The sequence below is a fragment of the Rhipicephalus sanguineus genome, chromosome 2 (genome assembly GCF_013339695.2).
Source record: "Rhipicephalus sanguineus isolate Rsan-2018 chromosome 2, BIME_Rsan_1.4, whole genome shotgun sequence".
NCBI classification, from domain to species: Eukaryota; Metazoa; Arthropoda; class Arachnida; order Ixodida; family Ixodidae; genus Rhipicephalus; species Rhipicephalus sanguineus.
The window spans coordinates 103,523,423-103,533,784 of NC_051177.1; the positions used below are offsets into that span (position 1 = coordinate 103,523,423).

The 10,362-nt window shown below is 45.2% G+C and overlaps 1 non-coding gene across 1 annotated transcript; it reads right to left on the minus strand.

Moving 5' to 3' along the window:
* Positions 1 to 9,641: 9,641 nt before the first annotated feature.
* Positions 9,642 to 9,713, minus strand: Trnaa-cgc (transfer RNA alanine (anticodon CGC)). Its single transcript has one exon. It is a non-coding gene; the product is annotated as a tRNA-Ala (tRNA).
* Positions 9,714 to 10,362: the final 649 nt, after the last annotated feature.

Genomic DNA, 10,362 nt, shown 5'->3' on the forward strand with positions numbered 1-10,362 from the left:
TGCTCCCTAAGCCGGTCATTTAGGCATCTCTCGGTCATCCCGATGTACTGTTTTCCGCAGGATAATGGAATAGAGTATACAACTCCCGTGGAACATTTGACGTAGGCTTTCTCATGTTTCTTCAGGCAACCGCGTCTCTTGCCATCACAAATGCGCGGTCACAACTTGGCTAGCTTTTCTGGCGCCGAAAAGACCAGAGCCACTCCATGCCTAGCAGCAACCTTCTTCAGGTTATGGGAGAGCTTGTGCAGGTACGGCATTACATGAAGCTTAGAACCCAATGGGTCCCAAGCAGCTCCATCCCTTTGTGTTCCACGTTTCATCTTCTGCATGAGAGCCTCGGCGACCGTGTTTATGACCGACGAAGGGAAGCGCGCCGCCGTTAACCGGTGGATCTGATCATAAAAACTACTGCGCATGTGGTGTGGACACGACTTTGTCAACGAAGATTCCAGGCAAAGTGAAGCGATTCCTCTTTTAACAATCTTAGAGTGCGCAGAATCATACGGCAACAGCCCCTTTTTTCACACGAGGATGGTAATACCAACAAAAGTGTTCACGGTCCCACAGTAGCTTGAGGTCTAAAAACTGTAGGCAGGTGTCTGTGGGTACCTCGGAAGTGAAACTAAGTCCGCGTCCAAATTCTTTAAAAGCACTAAGTACAGCAACACAATAAGCACGCTCAACTTCATAAAAGGCATCCTTGATATACACACTTGTCGACGTAAAACCATCCTCTTGAGAATCTAAAATGTGATCGGGGGGTGTATAGGGCGCCCGTTTGTCTAAAAGAATTAAGAAATCGTCAACATATCTAAAAATCTTTAAAACCTTCCCCCCACTTAAAAAGTTATCCAACGCCCTATCTACGTCAGCTAAAAAAATGTCACACAGAACTGGGGCGACACACGAACCTATACAGATTCCTTGTCGCTGCAGATAGGGCTTGTCGTCAAAAGTAATAAAAGTGACGTTAAGATAAAATTCTAAAAGCGCTAAAAAGTTCTCAACGGACACGCCCGCGTTGTTCATAAAAGTACCATTATCTTCTATGCACGTTCGGACCGAGGCCAAAAGCTTATCGTGAGGAACAGAATAGAACAGGTCTTCAACATCTACTGAAACAGCAAAGGAAATCTGCTGGTTAGTCCGAATGAAATCACAGACATCACTAGAACTTTTGGTGCGGAAAGGGTCATTGACATAAAGCGTTTTTAGTTTGCTTAAAAGGAATTTGCTAACGTTCACCTGCCATGAACCACTTTCACTAACGGTTGTTCTGAAGGGTATGTCCACTTTGTGGGTTTTCGCGGAAAAAAACACATTCAGGTTTTTGCTTTTGCTACCCGCTAGCGTGGGTAGACCTATTTCTCTACAGAACGCGGTGAATTTTGATTTAACGCGCACAGCACTCCTTTTAACAGGTATGAAATTTTTGTTAACAGCGCTAAGCGCCTTCTCATTGTACAAACCCTCAGGCAAAACAACAAAACCGCCCTCCTTGTCGGCTTGTACTAACATCAAATGCTGCTTCTTAAAAAATGACACCACACTATTCAGTCTTTTCCTACAGCTATGGCCCGGAACTTGGGTTGTGCATTTGGAGATGCAGTCCATACCGTCTAGCAGGCATCTTTCTTGACCCTGGTTGGCCTTGGCTGAGAGATCCCTGTTCATGTACGCCTTCTGCATCCGGAAAGCCATCACACCAGATGAAGTAAGTGCCTTGTTTAGTTGTGTGAAACCTTCTTGGGGACACGTCAAAAGAGTACTGAAAATTCTTAAAGCGGAATTGTGGCGCCAAGTAAGGCTGCTCTACGACTGGCTACGTTTGATCCATCAGTGTGAATACCCCGAACTACTTGCAGCTTATAAATTCAGGAAAGTGAAACGTCTTGTAGCTCAGCTAACTGAATCAAGGTGGAGGGGTGTGTTGACCCCCCTACTAAGGCTTCAAGGGAAACGAATAACAGAAAAAAGTCAGGACATCGTTGTTCTCGGGGGAGCTGTGCTACCTGAAGACATCGAAAAGCTACTGCGAAAGGGACCTAAGTATGCGTGCACACCAAGTGTTTCCGCCCATGATCTGGTCGGCCTGAACAGGGATCATGCCAGTCACCAGTATGGGCCTCTTTACAAAATTGATCCATCGTGTGCCTTCGATATGCCGCGAGACCTCAACAGACAAGAGGAAACATGCTTGCACCGCATCAGACTTAACGTCGCCTACACTCGTTACTTCAAGAACAAAATCAAGCTGTCGGACTCACCGTTGTGCGTTCAATGTAACGTCCTAGAAGACCTAAAACACGTTCTCTGCGAATGCAGGCGATACGCAACAGAAAGACTTTCTCTGAAGGCGGCTTTGCACCTTCAACAGGACTCGTGCTTAGAACTGCAGCACATTCTGGGCCCATGGCAAAACAGCACCTGTGCGTTACGCGCAACGAAAGCGCTGCTGACTTTCTTGCGGGCCACAAGCCTGACCGAAACTTTGTAAACAGTGTAGTCTATGTATGTGTGTGTGGTTGTCAGTGTATATATCATAATCATCACCCTGGAGCACCTGGAGTAGCATGTCAGGCGAATAGCCAGGCAAACATCTCCAGCTTTTCATTAAAACATTTCTCTCTCTCTCTCTCTCTCAGCCAAGGCCAACCAGGGTCAAGAAAGATGCCTGCTAGACGGTATGGACTGCATCTCCAAATGCACAACCCAAGTTCCGGGCCATAGCTGTAGGAAAAGACTGAATAGTGTGGTGTCATTTTTTAAGAAGCAGCATTTGATGTTAGTACAAGCCGACAAGGAGGGCGGTTTTGTTGTTTTGCCTGAGGGTTTGTACAATCAGAAGGCGCTTAGCGCTGTTAACAAAAATTTCATACCTGTTAAAAGGAGTGCCGTGCGCGTTAAATCAAAGTTCACCGCGTTCTGTAAAGAAATAGGTCTACCCACGCTAGCGAGGACCCTAGCAGGCAGCAAAAGCAAAAACCTGAATGTGTTTTTTTCCGCGAAAAGTGGACATACCCTTCAGAACAACCGTTAGTGAAAGTGGTTCATGGCAGGTGAACGTTAGCAAATTCCTTTTAAGCAAACTAAAAACGCTTTATGTCAATGACCCTTTCCGCACCAAAAGTTCTAGTGATGTCTGTGATTTCATTCGGACTAACCAGCAGATTTCCTTTGCTGTTTCAGTAGATGTTGAAGACCTGTTCTATTCTGTTCCTCACGATAAGCTTTTGGCCTCGGTCCGAACGTGCATAGAAGATAACGGTGACGTTTCTTTTATGAACAATGCGGGCGTGTCCGTTGAGAACTTTTTAGCGCTTTTAGAATTTTATCTTAACGTCACTTTTATTACTTTTGACGACAAGCCCTATCTGCAGCGACAAGGAATCTGTATAGGTTCGTGTGTCGCCCCAGCTCTGTGTGACATTTTTTTAGCTGACGTAGATAGGGCGTTGGATAACTTTTTAAGTGGGGGGAAGGTTTTAAAGATTTTTAGATATGTTGACGATTTCTTAATTCTTTTAGACAAACGGGCGCCCTATACACCCCCCGATCACATTTTAGATTCTCAAGAGGATGGTTTTACTTCGACAAGTGTGTATATCAAGGATGCCTTTTATGAAGTTGAGCGTGCTTATTGTGTTGCTGTACTTAGTGCTTTTAAAGAATTTGGACGCGGACTTAGTTTCACTTCCGAGGTACCCACAGACACCTGCCTACAGTTTTTAGACCTCAAGCTACTGTGGGACCGTGAACACTTTTGTTGGTATTACCATCCTCGTGTGAAAAAGGGGCTGTTGCCGTATGATTCTGCGCACTCTAAGATTGTTAAAAGAGGAATCGCTTCACTTTGCCTGGAATCTTCGTTGACAAAGTCGTGTCCACACCACATGCGCAGTAGTTTTTATGATCAGATCCACCGGTTAACGGCGGCGCGCTTCCCTTCGTCGGTCATAAACACGGTCGCCGAGGCTCTCATGCAGAAGATGAAACGTGGAACACAAAGGGATGGAGCTGCTTGGGACCCATTGGGTTCAAAGCTTCATGTGATGCCGTACCTGCACAAGCTCTCCCATAACCTGAAGAAGGTTGCTGCTAGGCATGGAGTGGCTCTGGTCTTTTCGGCGCCAGAAAAGCTAGCCAAGTTGTGTCCGCGCATTTGTGATGGCAAGAGACGCGGTTGCCTGAAGAAACATGAGAAAGCCTACGTCAAATGTTCCACGGGAGTTGTATACTCTATTCCATTATCCTGCGGAAAACAGTACATCGGGATGACCGAGAGATGCCTAAATGACCGGCTTAGGGAGCATGCGCTAAAGGTTAATAAAAATGAGGATAAGTACGCGCATCTTGTGGCGCATACTTCCGCATGTGGGTGTGAACCACGATTTACAGACACGCAGGTTCTTGGAAGAAGCTTGAAATCATCTGCACTTCTGCTGTTGGAAGCATATTTTATTGGAAAAAATAAGGGCAATTGTGTTAGCGAGCCGTCGTTGATGTTACATCAACAGGAAATATCTTTTCTCGATGCAAGGATTTAGTGTTCTGCTGGTTTATCTGCTTTTTCGTATTTCTTTTTCAATTTGTTTAATTTTTTTGCCTGGTGGGGTGGGGGCGCTCATACTTCGCTTGGGTGTTGCTTTCCACATGCGCACCTTTCTTCTTCATTGATTTTGCGCATTTTTCTGTACCTATATAAGAGGGTCATTCAGGTGCAATAAACAGTTGATAGTAGTCAGCGCTGAGTGTCGTGTGTGTTCCTCGGGTGGATGAGTGAGTGTTTGTGTGAGTGTTTGCGGGAGTCAAAGTTGCTCTGATCATCCTACACTATGTCGAATAACCAACTAGCCCAACAAAAAGTTTTATTGAAGGTAATAGATTCGCGCTCGGCTTCTAATTTCGGCTAGTCCACATTGATGGACCGCCACGTGGATGCCTTCTGTAGCAACTGCTTTTAGAGCACAGGATTTAGGTCGCAACCAAATTGCAGAGAGCTTTATTTTTATATACGTCAAAGTATACACGTTGTGTATTGATTGTCACCTACTACAATGACACGAAGCATGGGCGTAAATATTACATCGTCTATGTTCGCGTGTTTTGTTGTAGTGGCGACAAACGAAGTGCATTCCACTGTTCCAGAGAGGTATATTCATACCTCTGATAAACACTTAACGAGCATGGAGTTTGAAAATACTGCTATTAGCCCCGAGAACGAACACTGGCGGCGCGGCAGTTGCGGCGATGTGACGTCACGGCAAGGACTCACTGGCTCCGCGGCCGAGGATCGCCTTTTTCTGCGCCTGTCGTGTACCCGCTATTTCTCAATACGGTGGTAGTTACTGCTTTCTTGCAATGAAAATCTCTCAAGGTACAAGATGGATGTTTTCACTACTAGCGAAAGTTAAGTAAGCTGCAGAAAATATCAGTAATAGAGCTTATAATGGACAAACTACCGCCCGAACTGAAGATATTCGTTGCAAGAAGCAAGACAAGCGTTGTTTTCACCACGTACTCCAAGAAATCGGTGCTAAGGAGACATTTACGCTAATGGTTCTAACGTCATTACAACTTGGCGTACACTCCACGGTTAGAATATGTGTCCCGAAGAATTACAAATAAAATTAGGACGTTTTCAATTCGCTAACTAGATTGCGGCTTGTCGTACAAGTTATGTCTGGCTCGGCAAATTATCTTGGTGATTTGACAATGTTGCGCTTTCTGCTACAGGAGACTTTACATGTATTTGTCTATCGTAGAGAATCCCTTAATGTATCCACAATATTAAACAAAATAATACTGCCACACAAAAAACGGTTTCGGAAATGCTGATATGTTAATATACTTGGATTACGTAATGATTTCTTCTCAACAGTCGTCTGGGATTATGTGGCCGTATACCTTGATTTGCATGAACTGCTGATGCGATCAACTACCGCGTCACAATCAGTAATGTTAGATTCACGTGGGAACACTGTTGATAGCAATAGCTTACAAAACAAACTCCTGAAAGTCGAAATGAGCGATCTGAACTGTTTCGATGGCGTTCTCAGAGACATGGCTCAAGTAATAATTAAACGTTCTTCACCTCCATGAGTCAATGAGTGGTCTCACACGCCATGTCCACATACAGGTTGATGATGGTCAGAGGTAGTCAAATGCAAGGAAAATTAATTTACGAGCTGTCTATCAAAACTGGTACTTACGGGTGCAACAGAGCCGCTGATACGATGCTGCACGAACACACAACCTGACTGCCATAAGAAGTGTCCGCAATTAACCTTATCTTGTTCTTGTAGTGAAATGAAGCCCCTAAATTATTTCGAGGAAAATGTGAAATTAAACGGCATGATGAGTGAGTGAGTACGTAAGAAAAACAAACAGAACTGCGGCGGTATTCTCGGGCAAGCGCTTTTTTTTTTCGAGATATTTTGAGAGCCTCGACACTGCATGTGTTTTTGTAACTGTGCGCGAGGCTTGGTACACCGGCAAAAACGCTGTACGCAGATACGCGCGTGCGTCCGATGCAAATAACACTTGTGGAGGTGAAACCATCATATCTCTGAAAGGAATCGCCCGTGAACAGAGAAATCTATTAATGTAAATATAGTGTCGTACGTGTCAAAACCACGACTTGATTACGGGGCACACTGCGGAATAATTCTGACCACCTGGCATTCTTTAACATGTTGTTGTACCTAAGCACATGCATCTTCGTGCTGTTCGCCCCCGTCGGATTGCGGCCGCCGTGGCCGAGAATTGATCCCATCCTCGAGATTAGCAGTGCGACACGACAAACCTGATCAAGGTGTGTATGATGGAGCGCGGGCACCGTCGGCGATTGTACCGCAGAAATGTATAGTTTTTGTCATTTTACTACGAGCATTATCGATGCTGTTTTCGTTCTTCATCAGAAGCTTGAGAAAGGCGAAAAGCGACCTCAACAGCGGAACAGCGTACCAAGCGAGCGCACGTTATGTAGACGCGCCACGGCGGGCATTGAAGAGTCCGCGCCGTGACGTCACTGTATGGAAGGAGCTTTTTTGTGCATGCGGATACTACGCGTGCACAAAAAGAGCTCCTTCCGAACAATTCAGCTCACTCAAAAACGGTAAAACAAGGCATCGCAACTCTGTTTAGATTCAGCGCTTCGGAAGTCGTGCATTCACAAGATGCAGAATAGTTTTAACCTTCAATTGGGGAGGCTGTTTTCAGCCGGTTTCCCTGGGTCGGTCGTCTTGTGTGTTGCTGAGACGCTTCTTAAGAAGATGAAGCACCGTTGCTACTTAGATGCCGCGAAGCCCCTGGCGGGCGTCCAGAGGCCAGAAGTGGTGCCGTACATGCACATGGTCACACATATATAGCCTGAAAAAAGTGTGTAGCCGGTTCAGCGTGCCGTTGGCTTTCTCGGCCCCCCAGAAGCTCGCTCAGCTAGCCGTCGCACCACCTGTGCGGAGGAAAAGGGAGGCTATAAAAAGAACCATGAACGACGTTTCGTTCAGTGTGCCAACAACGTCGTGTACGAGATTCCCCTGACCTGCGGCAAAGTATACATCGGCCAGACGCTGTCTCAATGACCGGATCAGGGAACACGCAAGAAATCTAATTAACAAGGAGAGAAGTCATCTTGTCGACCACTGCACGACATGCCCGAATTGTGAACCACGTTTCCGATGCGCAAAAGTTGTAGGCAGAAGCAGACAAAAAACGGCTCGTGAAACGTTAAAGGCATTTCTAATCGGAAAAGCAGCTGAGGAGTGTGTCAGCGACACAACCATTGCGCTGTATCGAGCTCAAATTGATTTTATTTCGTCACATGTTTGATTTTTCCGAGGATTGTTGTGACGATGCGCCTGCGCAGCCTGTTTGTATATATATCTGGAGATCTGCATTCAATAAATCAGTTAGTTTGCGCCTGTGCTCGGTCTGGTCTTCTCTTGTGTTGTGTGGTGCTGCGCTTTTAACCATTGTTCCCACGTCTCTATAGGGCTGCTCCTTCGTATATATGTGCTTGGAGTCTGCCACTGCCTCGTTAGAATTTTCGTGCAAAGTAAGAGTGTTTGTAGTAAAGCTCATAGTACGGACAAAGAGGTCAAGATCTCTGTGCGATTAATTTTATAAATAATCAATTTTGTATACATATCGTTTCGTTACGACAGCTTTCTTTTCTTTTTTTTTGCTGCTGAGCATATTTAAATATGGCAAGTCAAATTAAGACTGGAACATGGTCAAAGGCATGACCGGCGTTTCTTTAACTGCATCAAAAGCGAAGGTTTACCGATTTCTTTTTAAGCAATGTACTTGTGGTCTTAACTGTGTACCGCTGCACAGTATAATGACTCGGGACGATCCCACCCAGCTTAGTTTCATTCAATAGCTTTTACTATAAGACCACAAGAAACGAATGGTATGTCCTACGTGTGCATATTGGACAATTTCCGTGCAGTTCAACTCAGCGAGTTCTTGTAGCGTCGACCATAAATGCAGGCACATGGTTAGTTCAGTGAAAAATTGGGGGACGCTTAAGCTTCGCCTTCAGGAGTTGAATGCGGTAGTGATATCCGGCCACATCATCATCGCGCTCTGTTTCGCTTGTCATTATGTTCAGTCGCCCAGTCACGCACGCACGCACGCACGCACGCACGCACGCTCGCTCGCTCGCTCGCACGCACACACACACACACACACACACACACACACACACACACACACACACACACACACACACACACACACACACACACACACACACACACACACACACACACACACACACACACAACATGCCCTATAGTAAAGGTAAAGGTTTCCACCCTCTTCAACAGCCCTTTTATGACAATAGTGTACCCACTACGTGTGTGTGAGAGAATGCGCGCATTAATGTGTGTTCCCTTAGTAATGGGTGACACACTTTAAACCAGTAGCAATTTCGCGTGTGATACTTTTTCGAAGTTGCGATGAACTCACTACGTGTTCGTAAGGGTATACGCGCAGTAATTTGTGAACCTTTTATAATGGGTGGCCGGCTTTAAACCACCAACTCGTTATGCAATTCACATGGTGTGAATCCCGATGGCAATGTGCGCTTGTACCACGTTTTACTGCAATATTACCATCTCGTATATATACTGCGATGCCTGTACAGAGGACGCGTATGATTGTGAAGCATGAAAGTCACTTTCAGTACAGTTCCAAGCATTGGCGTGGCTCTGTGGTAGAACAGTTGCTTGCCACGCCGAAGGCCTTGATTTGATTCCACCTCGGGTACATCATCATTGTTTATTATTTGCAGCCATGGCTATTTTGCGGTCACGGACAATAATGATTTTTCGCTCGCAACCAACGACACCGACAACGGAATTTCTGCGACACGGGCTGTTTAACGGTATGGCGTCAAAAGTACGGATGTAGCTACTCTACAATGAGAAAGTGGCATGCAAGTTGATGAAAGCTGTTGCGTGTACTTCGTTTGATCATTTGATGATATTTTTCAGAAAATTTGTTTCACATCAGTTACACTTCTTGAGTTGATGAGAACTAACAGACAATAACGCCAAGGAAAGTACAGGGGGTGTTATCTGTAGTATTTAGAATATAAATGTGAAGAAAGTAAAGTGGACGAAAAGATGACTTGCCGCCGGCAGGGACCGAACCTGCGACCTTCGAATAGCGCGTCCGATGCTCTACCACTGAGCTACGGCGGCGGCAATCCTCCCGTCCACTTTCTGGGGTATATATGTTGATTTAAACCTAGGAGTGTTAGTCAGTGCCAACCGCAGCCATGGCGGCGACTTCTTGACTTCTTGAGTTGGAATTTTAAAACTTGGCAGATAGCATTGCACTGAAACAGGCGTTGTAGTAGCTCTTATACAGTAACCTTTACCCTCAGATTGTGCTGATTCAACAATATCTAATTGGTTTTGGTTATAGCTAATTGGTTTTGGTTATAGACAAGTAACACGATATACTGACGAACAGGTCAGGGGCGAGTAGAAAGACACCAACAACGCAAGTTGAAGCAACAAGTAAAAGAAACTTGACGCTGAAAATACAGCTAACCTCCATGAAATGGTGGAGTTGAAAGTCTAGCGTCATTTCAGTTTCTTTGACAGCATCTTCTACTTCCGTAAACAGAGTCCGAATTCCTCATAAAACCAAGCATATGATTACAATAATCTTCTGTGAAACCACCAACTGGAAGTTAGTCGAATCGCACAAGATACACATTCGTTTGTTTTTACGTCAAAGCTTTTAAGTTTTGTCTTCGTGACTTTTAAACGCAAAATTACCCACTCACAAAGTTTACAAGCCGAGTAAGTGTGAGGGATGGCCAGAAAAATACGTGAGTGAAAC